Raw genomic sequence first — 17,849 nt, 5'->3', positions numbered from 1 at the left:
GAGCAAACTCCATCCACTGATGCGCAGTCTAAATCTCTAAAAGCAATTTTTTGAACTTTAATTTCCAAAGTCAACAATGAACTCATGCTCAGTCAAGATCAAGCGACGAGACAGCTGTCCTCAGAGGGTTGGGGGATCGATGAGATACGGCAGGGTGTCATAATTACTAAATGAGCAGAGACTGGGCTTGATGCTGGGAATCCAGTCGCGGTGTGGGAGAATAGGACAAAAGATGGAATTTAATACAGAAATCTGTGCGGTGAGAGAAAGATGACAATGGCGATGAAGAGAGAAGAATGAGAAATAAACATAGATTCAGAGGCAGAGGACCAGGAAGAAGAAGAGGGAGGGACCATAGATAGTAAATAATATGGATGTAGCATCTGTGCTGACCTCAGTTATTCACACGGCATCCAATAATCCTGGTTTGTGCGCGTCGCAATTTTGTGAGATTTTTACTCCGCCTCACGTCGGGGGGAGGGAAATAGCTGACGTATACCTCCGAGGCAAAGTGAGGGACAACGGGCGGAGAGCTGTCACTCAAGAGATCGCGCCAATACATTTTAACTTCCAAAAGAATAAAAACTAGCGTGGTCCAAAAAAAATCATCCCCCTCAGTGTTGTCATGGAGATATGACCTAAACATACAGACTAGAATGTTTTTTTAATCCAGGCCTGAAATAGGTTTAATAATGCTGTGAAAACGGCATGTTTAACATTGGAGTCAATGAGAAATGGCTGTCTTCTGCATCCAGCCCCCAGTGGCACTTCCGGGTTACTACAGTTGTGGTCACTTCCTTTTTGGATGCTGGTAAAAATCGCTGAGGTTGGGGCTTGCCATAGAGGGACACATAAACATGGAAGGTAGGGTATTGGTCTTCTCAAATCACTAGGTATAAACAAAAGAAGAAGCAAAATAGTGCATTTACAAAATCGAATAATTCCTTTAAAAATGCATCGAAATAGTAGTCATCATCTCTTTGAAGTTCAAATAATTCGCTCTTGCATGTTCTGTTGTCAGTGAGATTTCCCACCTTGGGCTGCCAAATAAATTCAGTCTCCTATGCTCTCAGCTGCTGAACAGCTCAGCCTGTAATTATGGCTGTCATCAACAGCCCCTGACTAGCAGCTATATTTACTGAAGAACCACAGCGCACACACACACACACACACACACACACACACACACACACACACACACACACACACACACACACACTTGCGCACGCATGCACACACACACACACACACACACACACACACACACACACACACACACACACACACACACACACACACACACACACACACTCCCTGCACAAACACACGCCATACATAAGAAGACAAAAACTCACACTTAGATGCATTGCACACAGATACATAACTAGCTATTTATAGACATTGCCAGTCAAAATCACAGCTGAATTTAGCATTGGCTGTATCTGTATCTTCTTAAGAATTTCTTCTCAGGAAGCAAACATTACTTTATTGTCCATCGTTGCTGCAGTACTAAACCCCCACTGACCTCCCAGCAGAGCGGTCCCTTTCCTTCCATTGCTTCTGTTGGTCACCACCATGGATCTCCTAGTCCGAATATCACGTGGCATTGCAAACACCTTCTCTTCACCTGTACTACCTCTACTTCCTATTCTATTCAGTTAAGCATTCAAGTCTTTCATTCTGAAACGTTATTTTACTCCTTTTCTGAATAGAAACGTGACGAACGTCTGAACACTAAACCAGGATGAGTCAGAAAGGCCACATGACTGGAGGGCAGGAAGGTCAGGGCCAAGGGATGTACAAGCACAGCTGATGGTGTGTGTGTGTGTGTGTGTGTGTGTGTGTGTGTGTGTGTGTGTGTGTGTGTGTGTGTGTGTGTGTGTGTGTGTGTGTTAGTGTGTCAGAGTGAGAGTGTGTGGCAATAAATGTCAGAGGAAATTGCTGAGCCCTGTTTAGGTTGACTCATTGTTCGACTTCCCTTGTTGTAAACTTGAAACCTAAGTAAAAATTCTTGAAAACTAATCTTTAGTTTCCGTTTACAGCAGAGACAAAACATAGTTTGTACTGTTTGTGTGTATGCATCTCTGGTACGTTAACTGTATTGTGTCCTAAATTGTCACAGTAAAAGCTTCTGGTTGAGAGTACAAAGTTACATATTATTCCATGTGTGTCTAGAGAGGTGAAGAAATTACAGGCTGTACACTGCCCTGTGGCACAGCTCTATTCTACGGCTCCTTTAGTCTATAATGACAGGTTGCTCGTTGCAGGTAGACTCCCTGCCATCGAGTGGGCTTGGGAGACAGCTCTTCAGAATGTAGACATGTAAATAATATCATCTCCCCAACCGCTATGTAAAGCAACCTCACAAGGCAAAGATATGTCATTTGGGATGTTTAACCCCTTAAAGCTACATTTTTGTTTTTCCAGCAATTGTTCCTACTGTAGATCTACTGAAAAAAATAGCTGGACTTTTCAGAAACATCTTACTTTTGCGTGTGTGTGTGTGTGTGTGTGTGTGTGTGTGTGTGTGCGTGTGTGTGTGTGTCAACTGAACAAAAGTGATGCAGGCAAGGGCACAAGCCTCCAACAGGCAACCAAAAATGTTTTGATGATTCTCAGAAATGTCATAACATATAAGAGCAGAAATACACACTGCTGAACAAGGAGCCACACTTGATCTCCAAACAAACACCCAAGCAGGTTACCCCTTTCTGAGGAGTCATGGGTGGTCGTTACGTTTCACGCTTCAAACAGGATTGCCTCATTGTGAGAGAGCTTCCAAACCACTAAGTGTAAACCGTGCACGCCCAGAGTTGCCCGCAGCACAGATTGTCATGGTAACCACATGGGAACTGTAAAGGAAAGGTTAACAGCCCGGTGAAACTGCCATCTTAATAGAAGCCACATGTAAACATCTGTGACCAAACAACCAAGTCGTATTTACAATTACGGCTTTGAAGTGTCCGCAGGGGAAGAAAGATTTACTCGTGCATCATCTCTACCTTAATGAATGTTAGACTTGCAAAATGCAAAGGACGTTTTCTTGACTTTTAGCCTTCCTTTTTTATTCCTTTCCCTCCTCTTTCAGTGAGAAAGGACAGGGCTAATAATAATTTTGGTCTCTTGGGAAAAAAGTAGGTCAGTGGAGCCAACTGTCAGGCTGAAAAAAGGGAGATGCAGAGCAGTAATATTCCAGCTACAGTAGGTCCCCTCAGGTCAGAGCCACTACACATACAGAGCGACCACCAACGCACAAAATACACTACTCCAGTCATGTTCTTCGGTGCGTTGTTCTGCTGTGGACAGGGACGACATCTGTGGCCCGACAGCGGAGGTGTATGCGTGGGTAGACTGTCAGTGTGTGAATGTTGAGGATGTGTGTGTGTGTGTGTGTGTGTGTGTGTGTGTACAAGGCTGCAGAAGAGTGGGTCAGGCCATCTATGTGTGTGCGTTTTGTAATAGGGCAAACAGATCAAGTCGGTTTTAGATCATTCTCCAACCTCCAGCAGCGACCTCTTTGGCAGTAAGCCACCTCGCCTGTCCTACACTGTCCACTGCTGCTCTGAGATCAGATATTCCACTGAATTACATTATCAACATCAAAAAATCCCAATGGTAAATTGTCAGTATGAACAAGTCCACATACTATGATCTTGAAGTAATTTTTAAGATCAATGTTCAAACAAAAAAACACTTAGCATTCATATGTTTCTGAGTGTAAAACCTGCATGTACCCAATGCTTTATCACATTACCACATAGTATTAATAGTTTCCCCCTAGAAATGATTGAACTAAATCAATTCTGGTTTTACGGAGAATTTAAAGTTGACAAGCCTTGACAAGATGCACGTTTTGGTATAACAAAACGGACCATTGGATTTTAAAACGCTTGACAATATTTTTGGAATGAGATGAAACCTGCTCAACTAGGCAGCAGGCGTGTTTGTATTGATTGTCATCTGGTTGAGATGCACAAATTATTTCTCTCCATACATATACTCAGCTGTTAGATGGTGCAGATAAATCACCTCCCCCTCCCATCTTTCCATTCAGTGCTGCTCAATGTGATGCTGAGCCTCACTGGGCACCATGTTGGCTCAGAGGAGGATACAGTTTCCACAACGCAAGTCCAGACAAGAGATTGAGACAGAAATGAATTTGTGAAATCTGACCTGGTTTCTCATCTTGCAGGCCTCTCCATGCGCTCCGCAACATGCTAATGCCCTGTGTGAGTAATTGAATGAGTGTGTGTGTGTGTATGTGATGTCATGTCATCAGCATGATAACGTAATGAGATATCGTCTGAGCTCATATTTTGGGTTGTGATTTAATCACAACATACGCAATTTCGCATGACTCCGTTAAAGTATAGTACCTGCTATAATGTGAAAACCTTATTAATCATATCTGTTTTTGGAGCATGATTCAAATAACCTATCATCATAAAATACTTGCGTGAACTGTAGTAGGCTTGCAGTGTCTCAGTTTAACATTGAAAAGTGTCTTGTAGGAGTTTTAAACTAATGTTATCTAAAATAAGCAATTCTGGTGAGCAAGCATAGCTGGATCATGCTACATAGGTATCAGTGCAGAGAGTGACCAAGAACGTTGTCACGATTGTAAAGTGTACTGTGTTGGCCGTAATTAAGAAAAGAAAACGCAGAGAGAAGTGGTAGGTATTTATTTTTGTAACCCGAAAGTTCTCACAAGCCAGAAGTGACCGGAGAACGCTACGAATCTAAGAAGAATGGTTGCACTATTAATGATGTGTAAAGAAAGACCTTGTTACAAAGCTATAAGCCAGTAGTTGACTAAACTAACTGTTCAGGTGATATGTGATATGTAGCTCAGTTTAAGCCTGTCTCACAGAGGCCCTGTTTCTTAGATTACCAGAGGAATGCTGCCTTTCTTCTTCAACCACCTGCTGCCGGAAAAGCCCCTGTGCTGGGTAAATCAGTGGGTGTTTAAGTGACAGGCCTCCATTAAAATAAGCCTGCAGCATGTTGTGTCATGCCAGCCTTTGCATGCTCCGGTTTAAATGTTTAATCCTTAAATCTCAGGTGTTGTTGAGCTGAGAACATTAAAGGAAAGCCCTGTGGCAAGCTCTGGTGCAGAGACTTAAAGAGCGCAGGTCAAAACACGACATTAAAGCTTCAGCACCATTCAGGTGTAGTGTTATCACCTCACACCATTACATACACCCACCCCCCCAGGGTTTATTTACATTCCCTAAAACTGTCGAGGGACATTGATTTATATGGTGAACTCCCTGGAATTCTGAGTGATTGACAATGCCATTGTGCCAGATTGAGTTTTGACCAAACCTCACTTAAAAAAACAAACAAACAATAGCTGTTGATCCCAGCAATTAGTGGTTTTGTCATGTAATTGGTAGTCAGGGGAAGAAGGGAAACCCATTCTATTGCACAACAAAAAACTTTCCCTAAACTAGCACTACAGCTTGAAATGTACGTTAATACGGTTGTGACTAACCGTATTAACGTACATTTATATCAATTTCACATACATTAAACTGCAACAACAAAAACACCAACATGCAACACATTATGACTCTCTGCACTCACTGACACGTCAAAGGAAAGGTTATTTATTATCTATTTCTTGGCTAAATAAAAGTCAAGGTGCTGAAAAGCCTCCTGTTAGTCGAGTCCTGTTAGGCGGTGTTATGTAAAAGTTGAAGCATTTCCAGGAGCTCCTCGCTTGTGACTGAATGCAGCTTTGTCATGTTTTTAAACCTGACCCGGTTAGTCAAATAAACACGGCTGTCATTTAGAGTCCAGCCATTTATCTCATTCTCAACTCTGTTTTTTCTGTCATTAAATCCCCTGTACTGCTTCTCTCCCTTGGGTAACACTACTCACATGTGGTTTTTCTTTTGGCACGCTGTTTGCCACTCCGCTGCAAACCACACGAGTAGATTAGCGAAAGCAAAATCAGGCCCTTTGAATTACTCCTAAGGAGTGAGTTAAAGAAACCATTGTCTCTAGTTTGGTCTGAATGAAGCTGCTGTGCACTTTCACTGATATCTTTGTTTCATTTGGTGTAGCCACGTTCCTCTGAGAAATGATTCAAAACAGGGGGCAGTGCACGTGCGTATACATGTGGTAAAGGGTGATAAGGGAAGAAAGCAGAGTTGTGTTAACTTGTGGGTAAAACCCTGTAAGGGCTGTGGCTGCAGTTTCTGAGAGATCTGAATGGAATGGTTCAGGTCATGTGGGTGTGTCTGTGCAAAGGTGATTTTGCAGGGCCGAGCTGAGACTTTGTGGTGCCATCAGACCTCTGAATTTGTGAGACTCGTCCAAAAGACGCTCGACACACTCAATAACGCACACTGATCAAACTAAGAACAAAGCTGCCTTTAGAGTATCTGAGCGATTGATCTAAAGATGTAAATATTGTTTCTGGTGCTCACAGCATAGAGAGTTGCAGTTTCTGCAATGTAACTGCTCTCTACTTGACTAAGGAGACACTGACTGTTGTGGGGGATTAGGCTACAACACATTGTTCCCACTGTACAAACTTAACATAGGCTTTTTGCTTATTCATATGACCTGAAGTGGACTCACTGAGAGTGGTAGTGAGGAGGGGAGTGGATGAGGTGAGCATGTGGCTTTGTATCTGCGCTGTTCAGGCACTCCGACACTTCTGCTACCAGGCTAAAAGTGGTTCTCATAATTCATTTTGCTACAGCACAGCAACTAGAGTAACCATGCCTTGCACAGCCTTGTCTCTGGGAGTGCAGAGATGAAGGCAAAGACATCTGATACACTCCCTTTTTATTCCTGGAACTCTGAAGTCTGAGCCACATGTATGCTTGGAGTTGTAGCAATACAAATTGTGACGTCTGTGTTATGCATGGTCTCTAGCTTCTTGTGAGCAGTTCAGTTCAAGTTTGAATTTCTCTGTTTTGGTTACGAGGCCTGAAAAGATGAAACCATCAGTATTTTACAATAAAATATGCGACTATAAGAGAAGTCCTCCCCAGAATTATCATAATTGTTTGTATTTCTTCCTTTGACAAACAACCGGGGGCCTCCTATGTGACCCTTTGTACGGTCCAGACCCCCAGGTTTGGAACCACCACAGACGGCTTTCGCAACAACGAACGTCTTGATAATAAGCTCTGCATTCATTCAACACTGTGTTCAAATTTTTGTGCGAACAAAATTGCAAAGATTTGCAAATCCACTTCTAATGATGAAACTAATGATTAAGAAAGAAAATAGGCCAGTGGTGGTATATTTGTATTCGGCACCAATAAGAACGAAACACTGGAATAGTCAACACAGTATAATCTCCATTACTAATCCAAAGAGCTCATTAGCACAGAAAATACAAGTGATCCATATTCTGCAAACCACACTGATGCCTGCTGGCCAACCCTCTATTCAAATTTGTGCGCAGCGATTGGCTGGTTTTAAAGCAGAGAGTCATCTGACTGCGTACCTCCTGGCTGTGTTGTTCAAAGGGAAAAACACATTAGCCTTGGTGTATCTCAGTCAAAAGTAGGTCAGTGGGGGCATTACCATACATTACACACCAAATGATGCAATATCTAGGAATATCCTCCTACTCTCTGTCCATTAGTCATCAGCGGAGCTGCTGCAGATCATATTAATATCTCTTTCAATGGGAGCAGTTGGTGTGCAACTTCACATTTGAGCATTAGCGAAAGCAAATGTGGCACATCACCTGTAGAGCCCTGAGAATGTGATGGTGGGTGGGGGCTGAAGTGGGTGCATACAGTATGAGCTAATTTCCCAAAACTTGAAATTTCGGGAACTAAGGTTATTTAGGCAGCTTAATGTATGGCTACAGCTAGCAGCCAATCAGCTAAGCTTAGCATGAACACTAGAAACATCGTAACTTCTGTTGTCCCCATGAGGAATTCAGAGTAATTACAACAACACTAGTCAGTGTATCTACATGAGGTAAGCCTTCGGTGATAGCGCATGGATTTTATACCTTACCATACACTTTTAAAACACTGCTCAAATTGACAGTAGTCAACTGGCATAGTGGGTCATTTACGTGGTAGGTGAAACATAACACAATATACCTCTAGTTCTGTTGCATTGATTCTTTAATATCCATTGTGAGTCCTACCATGTAATAGAAGGGCAGTTTTAAACTAATCTTACTGTAATCTTACTTCTATGAAGTCTCAGAAAATATTTTCTTAAGGGCTGCAATTCAAATATTACACAACCTGACCATTTTCTCATAACCATAAATAGTCTTCAGTCAGATCCTGCTGTAACTCTACTGCTCATCACTCTTCCTTAGATTACAGCTGGTTTAAAAAAATACACTAGCTCAAAGTACATATTGAAAAGATTTCGTTGTGGTGCATAATGTTCGGTTTAAAACATCTGCCTGTTATACAAGAACGCCCACACTGCAGAGGGAACGGCTCCTCTCGGCTTTCTAAAAAAGGGTTAAAGTTGAAAAATCAATAAACAAACTCTGCACAAAGCTCCTGCGAAGGGGGAACCAAAGACGACAAGCACACAGTTCTCATTAGTGGAAGATTCATTACACTGACTGACTAATAATTATAACTAGTGCATGTAAAATCTGCCGTAGCCATACTGAAGCTTTCAATTGTTGGTGGTCATTTTTGTCAGAGCCTATTCGAGCATGCAGAAAACAACCACACCTACACAGCTGTAGAGTTCCCTCTGGCACCAACTGCCACTTTTACCCTCTCCCTCACCCCGATCACATCCACATGTTCACAAACAAACCAGTGTGACCTTGCTCTTATCGTGGTAAAAGCTAGTTCAGGCTCTGCAGCTCACCTGTTAACCCACGTCTGGTTTTCAGACTTAACAACTAACTGACCCCTTTGGCAAAGCCTACCGTCCTCGTAGAAGACATCCTCCGCTTCCTCACGCATCATTTCTTCCAGGTCATCTTCAGCAATGTCGGTCACAGCCATCACTAGTCCTCTTCTTCTTTCTCCTCTCTCCCCTCGGCTGACTAATGGGAGCTTCAGAGAGAGTGACTGGGCTGGAAAATTGAATCAACGCCGGCACGGCCTCTTCGCTTCAGGCGACAGTCCGATCACCGGCAGGCTACTGGCCTCGAGTAGCAAAGGACTTGGACTGAGCTAAGCCTCAACTCACTGCAAGAGGATGTGTGCGTGTGTATGTGTGTAAGAGAGAGTGTGTGTGTGAGTGAGTGTGTAAATGCCAGGTGAAGTGTGTGTGTGTGGGTGGGTGAGAGAGAGGACTCCCACCGACCTCCGCCAAGTTTCAGAAACAGTGCTGATTTCATAACATCCTGTGAAAAGCTGAAGTGAGAGTGTGCTGTTTGGAGAGCTCTTGTGTATGCAAGTGTGCGCATGTGTGTGTTTGTGTACTGTACGGGGAGGGTCAGTGGAGTGAGTTCATATGCACAGTATGGCTCTCTCCAATGAGTCAGCTTGAGAGGCTGCTGATTAAAAGGAATAATTAGATTCTGTATTTTCAGCCAGCAGGGACATGCACAAAGGGTGAGAAAATGTGTTTCGTGACATGGCGTGTGAGATGTGAGGCTGGCTATATTTGTCATTCCTTCACAGCTCAGTAGGAATGGGACCACACTGATTGCTCCCTCTATTTTTTCACTTGGCCCACATTGAGGGGGCCTCGGCAGAGCTGATAACGTCTGGTATAGTATGCTGCTGTTGAGAGTCTCCACTGTGCCTGCCGGACAAACACACACACACATACACACACACACACACACACACACGCACACGCACACACACACACACACACACACACACACACACACACACACGCGCGCGCGCACACACACCTGCTCTGCAGAAGGGCAGGTTCAGACACTGTAAGGCTCTTGTTTTTACCTCTCATAATCATGGTATTTACATTTGGGACTTTAGCATTGATAATGGCATTTAGGACATAGAGCTGCAGTAAGCATCTGGGTTTTTGAAAAAAATATGAGCCAAATTCTGAGCAACTCAGTTGTTTGACATCACTTCATGCTGTTTTGAAGATATTTCCAGAATCCCTTCTTCAATCCAGCTGGAATTAGAAATATTCCACCTGCTGCACATCAGAGCAAATTTTACACGTCACAAACTGCAGGCCTTCTGTTCAGCCAAACACATTTAAAAGCAAGATATGACACATGCCCTTGCTTGATTTATCAACACAATTGATAGTTTTATAATATTTATATCAATTTGATTGAAAGTTCATTCCTGACCTGGTAAACAGTTGCAGACAGTCTCACTACCAAAGTCCAAACAGCTGCTGTGGAGCTTTCAATCATGTCACATGATCTTTGAAAGCTCTGGAATGCTATCACCCTTGTTTGGTTTTTGAGTCACCAATGAATTGAAAATCATCTGGCTGGTGAAGCAGCCAAAAAAATGTATTTTCCAGTTGGATAGCGTTTAAAGGAGTCTGAACATTATTTTAAAACTGTGATATATATTGTTAAAACGACCAGAAAGGTTTCAAAGATTGGCCTAGGCTATGATAATCCCGCAGGAAAAGTAATGTTTTATTTCGTTTGAATTAAGTAATGTCAATGCAAAGGTCTCAAATTGTAAAAACTATCAAGACTTGAGACTATAATCATGCTAGCAGCTCTGGGAAGCTGTAGTTACGTACAGTGGTGCCTGGAGCTTAATGCATGATCTATTGGCTACAATGTGTGCCATGTTCACCACATTAGTTTAGCGTGTTAGCTCGCTAACATTTTCAGCATTAGCAGAGAAGACAAAGTACAGACGAGGCCACTTTGTGACTTTGAAATAGTTTTTTCCAAAAATGTTAAAGTTTTGCACCGCCCCCAGGAGCCACCTTTATAGTGATTCCCAAGCATCCATCCAGTCCTAAATAACATTAGCATGTAGGCATGTCTTTATTTGACCTTTCATTCATTCTAAGATAAAAAAAAGTTGAAAAAAACCAATGAGACACAAAATGTCTTCCTCGCACCATACCTCAGTCTGTCTTCACTGTGCACTTTCTCTGACTCACAACCTATTAACACAAACCTATTCCCAACCAAAATAGAAACTAGGCCTTAAGTCAATTCATTATCACTCTTCCTTCAGACTTCCTCTCCCCTGCCACCGCCTCCCTTTAAAGCCAAAGCACAAGGGAAGGAACCCGAAGACAAACTCATTTTCACTGAAGCTAGTCCAGACAAGTCAGAGACATCACATCTATTATGGGGACACCGGGAGGGGTCTGAATATGCATGAAGCACATGTACTGTGGACAGAAAGTTTTTGGTATTTGGTGTTAGAAATACAGTTGGCTATGTGATATGTGTTTGCATGTTAATGTTGGTGGCCATTTTGAACAAGGACCCAAAACTGTGGCTTATAGAAGCCAAAACACTGTGTGAACTGCTTTCGCCACCACCCAAAACACTGAAGCAAATCGCTTGTTTAGAAACCATCTACACCACAGCTTTAAGCAATTACATCCCCATGTTTAAATCACTTCAAGTTCTACGACAGAAACACCTCTGAACACCTCACTGTTCATACTGCCATGTTGAGGTCACACTTTAAGCTATTAAGGCCATTATATAGCGAGTTAGCTACACACTTCCTGATCAAAAGGAAGTAGCAACCTTCCCAGCAGCAACAGGAAATTACAGAATGTGGTGAAATTAGCTGCAAAACTGAGCAGGTAAGAACCATGAACATGCAGCATGACCTGCACTAAAATGACCTGCATAATACGTATATTGATGCCATATGATATTGCCCACAAAGTTTTTTCATAACAGGGTGCCATTTCAATGTATTAATGACAAGAAGTTATAGTCAAATACATTTAATAACAAAATTTCTCCCATCAATATGGTGGTTAACAACTGATCCCATATACATTATACAGTGAGGTCAACAGAAAACACACTCACATACAGAACACTGACACATGCAAAGCAAAGCCCACTTATGTCTCATGCAGATACATCCCACTCCCATCTGTCCACTGCTTTAATCGTCACATGTTCTGGTGACTGTATCATGATTTACGCGCAAAGCCGAGATTAATCTGCAGAGTTTAACCACATTATTATTCCTAGCGGGAAAATGCTGCACACAGTTATGAAAAGACATTTCTACATCTTATGTTTTCTCTCTCTTTCTCTCAGGACCAACTTCTGATCATGAGCTACTTTAAAGGAAGGGGGGAAAAGGGTCACGTTTGGGCCGTGTTTGCCCCCTGCTGCATTTCAATGACTGAGTACATTGTTGTCACCAGAAGATAGCCCCCCCCCTTCTCCCCCCCACTCCTCCTTCGGGAAATGCAAACGCATGCTGATGGGATGCAAACACACAATGCCATGTACACACATAAGCACAAAACACACATGCAAACAGACACACGGCCGTATAATAATCCTCACACAGAATGCCACCAAAACACCGCTCAGACAAACAGAAAGTAATGCACACAAACACACACACACACACACACACACACACACACACACACACACACACACACACACACACACACACACACACACACACACACACACACACACACACACACACACAGAGTTGTTACTCCTGCATTGCAAAGAGTAGCACAATCAGACCCGCTCCGTACAATGGTGTTGTTTGAATGGGGTCAAACAATGGAGCTTTTTGGCGTCTGAATCGAGCCAGATGATGAGTGTCCCAGGAGGCTGAATAGGCGGCTTCAGCCTCCTACACACTCGCTCTTCTGGCCTTGACAATATGCATCAGTGTGCCGACTGTTAATGTGCACTAAAATATCCGTTATTAGCCGGGAAGAAGCAATTCATTAGCATCAGGGCTAATTCTATGGTGTGAGCAAATTTGCATGTAAGCAGCCTTTTGCACAGATGCTACAATGACCATGAAATACAAGTAACTAGTGGTGGGTATCTAATTGGCTACTACATATCTTATGGTCTGATTCTTTTTAAAGAAGACAGATTTACATTTTTCAAATATAATTTCAAGGAAAAATACTTTCTAAAATTATTATCACATCATAAATCTAAGTGTTCTTCAAATGAATGTACATTATGAACATGTAATCAAAAGCAATTAACCCGCCCATTTCTGCATGTACAGTATTCCCCGTCTCTACCTGGTTTCCTGTCTTTCACACACACACACACACACACACACACACACACACACACACACACACACACACACACACACACACACACACACACACACACACACACACACACACACACACACACACACACACACACACACACACTGTAGGCAACTATCAAATTGAACATGCGTGTACACTTTAGAAATTGTGTGAATAAAGAGTGGAAAACACACCCATCATACAGCAGGAAACCATTGCAACACAGAAAAGCCAATTCATTAATCCTGTGGAAACTGGATTTTCGGCCGGGTACAGTGTAGTACTTGGGTAAATGTGAGTTGCAACATTGCCTCACTGAAGGCCCCAGACTGCTCAGAGAGAGGCGAGTAGGTGGGGAAGTTTAACTAGGAGGCAGATGGTAAACCTACTGGGAAAAAAAGTTACTGATGTCAGCCAAACCCTGACAGACAGACATGGAGGGAGCATGGAAATATAATGGACTTTTTTTTGGCTGAATGGTGCAGGGGCTTCTCAGTTGAACTGAAAATTAATTCCCACAGACTATTGTCAGTGAGAGTCAGAGCGGAGGAAGGGGTGGAAGACATCTCCTCTCCTGCCGTTCTCTCCTCTGTTCCCTCCTCCCAGGCCTCTGCCTCTCTTTCTCTCCCTCTAAGCAAGGGTGACAAAATGGGATGATTGCGGAGTGGCGCCTGGTTACCTTGGTTACAATAATGAGGGCATTGCATGGTAAATCCAATTTACCATGGCACTCTTTGACTCATTTGAGGTGCACATGTGTGAGTTCGTCTGAGGCGCTATTTGCTTCATGTGTCTGATTAAGGGCAATCATAATGAACCATACCCATAGTATAGTCCCAATAGTCCCAATTGCAACAGAGAAACAAGCAGGTGAAACCCAAATGAGCCAAATCTGATCTGAGAGTTGCTGCATAAAATGCAATCAGTGTGAAGCGCTGATTGAAATGCCTCATGGATATCTGTATTCAGAGGTATTTAACCAGAAAATGTGTCTTTTGCAAACACGATGGTGTCATAATGTAGACCTATGGTCTTGCAAATGAGTCGTGAATTTCAAATTATTTACAGTAATTTCAAACATCCCGGTTCGTTTCCCAGCAGCATCCAAACATTATTCATACAAAACGCCACCTCGACAGACATGCAGAGAGTAATTGTTGTGAATACATCGCCTGGTTTAGTGTGCTAGATAGAAGCAAACAGCCAAAGTTATGTTGATATAAAAAGTAAAGTTGCAAGAGGAAACACCTGGTAGATATACCTACTGTAAGTGTATCGATATCTTTTCATCTGAACATAGTTGTATGTCTTGACTCTACGGTACATTTTGTCAAAGAATAATCCCAGCAGCGAGCTTGTGAGTGTTGTGCAGCCTTTAACTCCTTTTGTGCTGTCACCCGTTTCTATTTCTGCACTCTCTCACCCCGTCTCTCCCTGTCTCTATTGTATTTTGTCTTTCTCCACAATCAGATCCCTTTCTCTCTCTCTCTCTCTCTCTCTCTCTCTCTCTCGCTCATCTACTCTTTTTGCCTTTCCGTCTCCGTCCCAGAGTGCACAGAGGGCATCAGACAATGGCAGCAATACAAGCCGCTGCACAACCAGCTGTGCAGCCTGGCACCACAGAGATGCTATGGCCAGTGTTGTGCCCTGCTGCTGCCGGCTACACCTGCAGGGGAGAGATAACAGGCTTCTTGAAGCACTCGACCCAATGAATCGGCAGACCCTGACCTCATCTGTTCACTTGTCCCTGACCCTCTGTGTCACATTGACACAGATTGTAGGCCCTACACAACCTGGTGGATGATCTCATATAAACAACTGGCACAGGTTCAGAGGGCTTTCTAAATGTTTAGATCAGGTATAGGATGGATTTGTTTCAGGAGGTGTAACTGATTACCCCTCAAACCCCATAGGTCTATTCTATGTCAATCCAATGCTGTGGCCGTGTGAAGAAATTGATATTGTGCATTAAAAGGGTTTGAAGGGTGGTGGTGTCTTTTCTCCTGGCCTTTCCGAAACCGAAAAAATAACAGCAAAATTGTCAGGAACTTATGTAAAAAATGCAGATACATGTGCATTAGCATGTCTGGCTAACAAGCTTACTGCTTAATGCACAGTTGTAAACAGGTGTCTTCTCAGAACCAAGGAGCACATCTTTAACATTAGTTTGGATCCTTCTGGAGTTTAGGCTTATGTTAGTGAGTTTTTAAGAAATTTCGTAGGTTTAGTCTACACTCTTGCAAATGCATCCAAGGTTAGCTGAAGTTTACCAAACAAATTGGTGAGTCATCAGACTTTTGGGCTGGAACGTATTTATAGCCCTCAAACAGGTTTCTAATTTTCGTTCTTTTCGTAAAAAAAAATCATATGGAGACTGTCAACCAACTCCTGAAAAGTAAGCTTTTATTCATTTATTTAAATTTTTTTATGAGCTAGATAGCCACAGCTGATGGAACCTGCCAGCAACAGTTGTCATTTCACCCACCGAAATACCCAGTTGTCTGCTGAAAATGAGCAACCTGCTTTTGTCTGACTGTTTTGAAATTGAAAAGCAATTATTTCACAAATTACCTAGAATTTCAAATGGTAAATCTGCCACCATCATTATTGTAAACTGTATCAGATCAACATAAAACCAAATGGAAAAATGTGCTTGTTGCATATACTCACTGTACTGCCTACATGTTGCAGCCATTAAATACCCTTTTTTATGACTGAGGACATTTCTGTCAGTTAATATTTCCACACAGCTCACAGTAGTTCATTATACATTGCATAATCTAGCACAATTTTTGACATTAGGGACATTTTCCTGTTGGGGAGATCCAGAGGCTACAGTATATGAAGAGGTTTGCAGCAGGGTGTGGCAACAGGGTGGCAAGAACTCTGAAAACCACAATTTCCTTTCCCACACACCGCCCCAGCACATCACTGTGTTCTACAGTACAGTACAGCCAACACCTGCTGGCCACAGAAACGAGAAGTCAACTTTCAAAATTAGAGAACTGAGGCAACTGATGCAATTTGCTCTAGATGGGCAATATTAACTTCCGTTACAAGCTTCACTGTGATTGTTTAAGCTGTGTAACTCATTGCATAGTGTACTATCCTCTTGTGGAAAACAATTATGTACTCACTTACAATCAAACACAAACAACCTGGATTGAAAATGTAGAGTGGGCAGGTAGAGGTAGGACTGTATGCCATTCATTTAAACAAACTCTACCAAGCGAACCGGAAGGGAGGATATCACAACGCAGCTTCCGAGAAGTATGGGTGGGGACATGGAAGGAAGGTTGGGCAATAGTGTGTAAAATAACATTAAGCGCCGATTGCAGCTGTATTTCTCCAAGAGTATACAACAGAGTGCACAGCAGCCGTAAAGGGTGTCACAGCAAGCAAGTGAGTAGAGAGTTTATTTGGAGTCGAAGGATGACAGAACCGGTAACTGAAAGTGTAACACGTGTAGCCTTTCTGCCCCGGTGGTCAGAAGGGGCAGATAAAGTACTGAGCCGATCTGAAGGCAAGGGGCAGTGGGAGCTGGGCTGGAAACTCTAGTGACAGCCCATCATCGCACATGAGGGCATCTTAAAAACTGCCCTGTATGTGTGTATGTAATAAGTGGGTGTTTATGGCTTTGCACCAAGTCACTCCAGAGTGATGACATCTGCAGTGACTTCACATCTGTCCTTCTCCCTGGAGTATGAGAATGCTCATCAACCACATGACCTACATACATTTTTTGTCAATTGGAAATTTGTTCCTGAAACTGGATTTTTTTGTTTTGAAACACTGTGTTTTTTTTCCAGATATTTCAGACATTCCATGCAAATCCTAAAATGAAATAATGATGCATTCTCCTTGGATTTAAACATCAAATAAATATTTATTTATTATATGCCGATATGAGTACGGTAGCAAGCTCCAAAAACACTGGATCCTGTATTTCCATAGTACATCAAACAGCTTATTTTTTCACCAAACTCTCCTGACCTTGTATATAAGAACCTTATTTGGATTGAAGACAAAATTAAGAAAATAACTAATTTGACCAATGTTAGATTTCACAATTTAACAGTTTTCAAGACTCAATGCAAAGAATATAGTTTTTTGGTACTGAAGAATATAGCTCTATTGGTCACAGAAAATACATCTTAATCTTTAAAAAAAAAAAGATATTAGCAGGGACTCCCTCAGTTGAGAGGCGAACCAAAGCCTTCTTTCCGGTTCATCAGCATTTGAATGTTGCTGTTCATCTGTGAAGCCAGCATGGGTTTAACTAAGGCCAGCGCACACACACACACACACACACACACACACACACACACACACACACACACACACACACACACACACACACACACACACACACACACACACACACACACACACACACACACACACACACACACACACACACACACACACACACACACACACACACACACACACAATTATGTAAGGCTGGCATTCTTCTGAGGGGAATGGACACTCAATGAAGCCACATCCTGACCACCACGAAAACCCAGAGTTCTACTGAGAAGCACAAAGAAGAAACCGGCAACCCAGTCCAAACCCAGTGACATGGGAACCATGAGCTCATGAGCTGGGGTTGCCATATACTCAGAGGATGCCAAATCTTCCAGCCTTGGCCTTGAGTCGCTGAAGCTTGCATAAAATTTAATCCGTCAGCCTTCTCAATA

This window comes from Ammodytes marinus, assembly GCF_949987685.1.
Source record: "Ammodytes marinus genome assembly, chromosome: 17".
NCBI classification, from domain to species: domain Eukaryota; kingdom Metazoa; phylum Chordata; class Actinopteri; order Uranoscopiformes; family Ammodytidae; genus Ammodytes; species Ammodytes marinus.
This window is presented reverse-complemented; position numbering follows the sequence as displayed.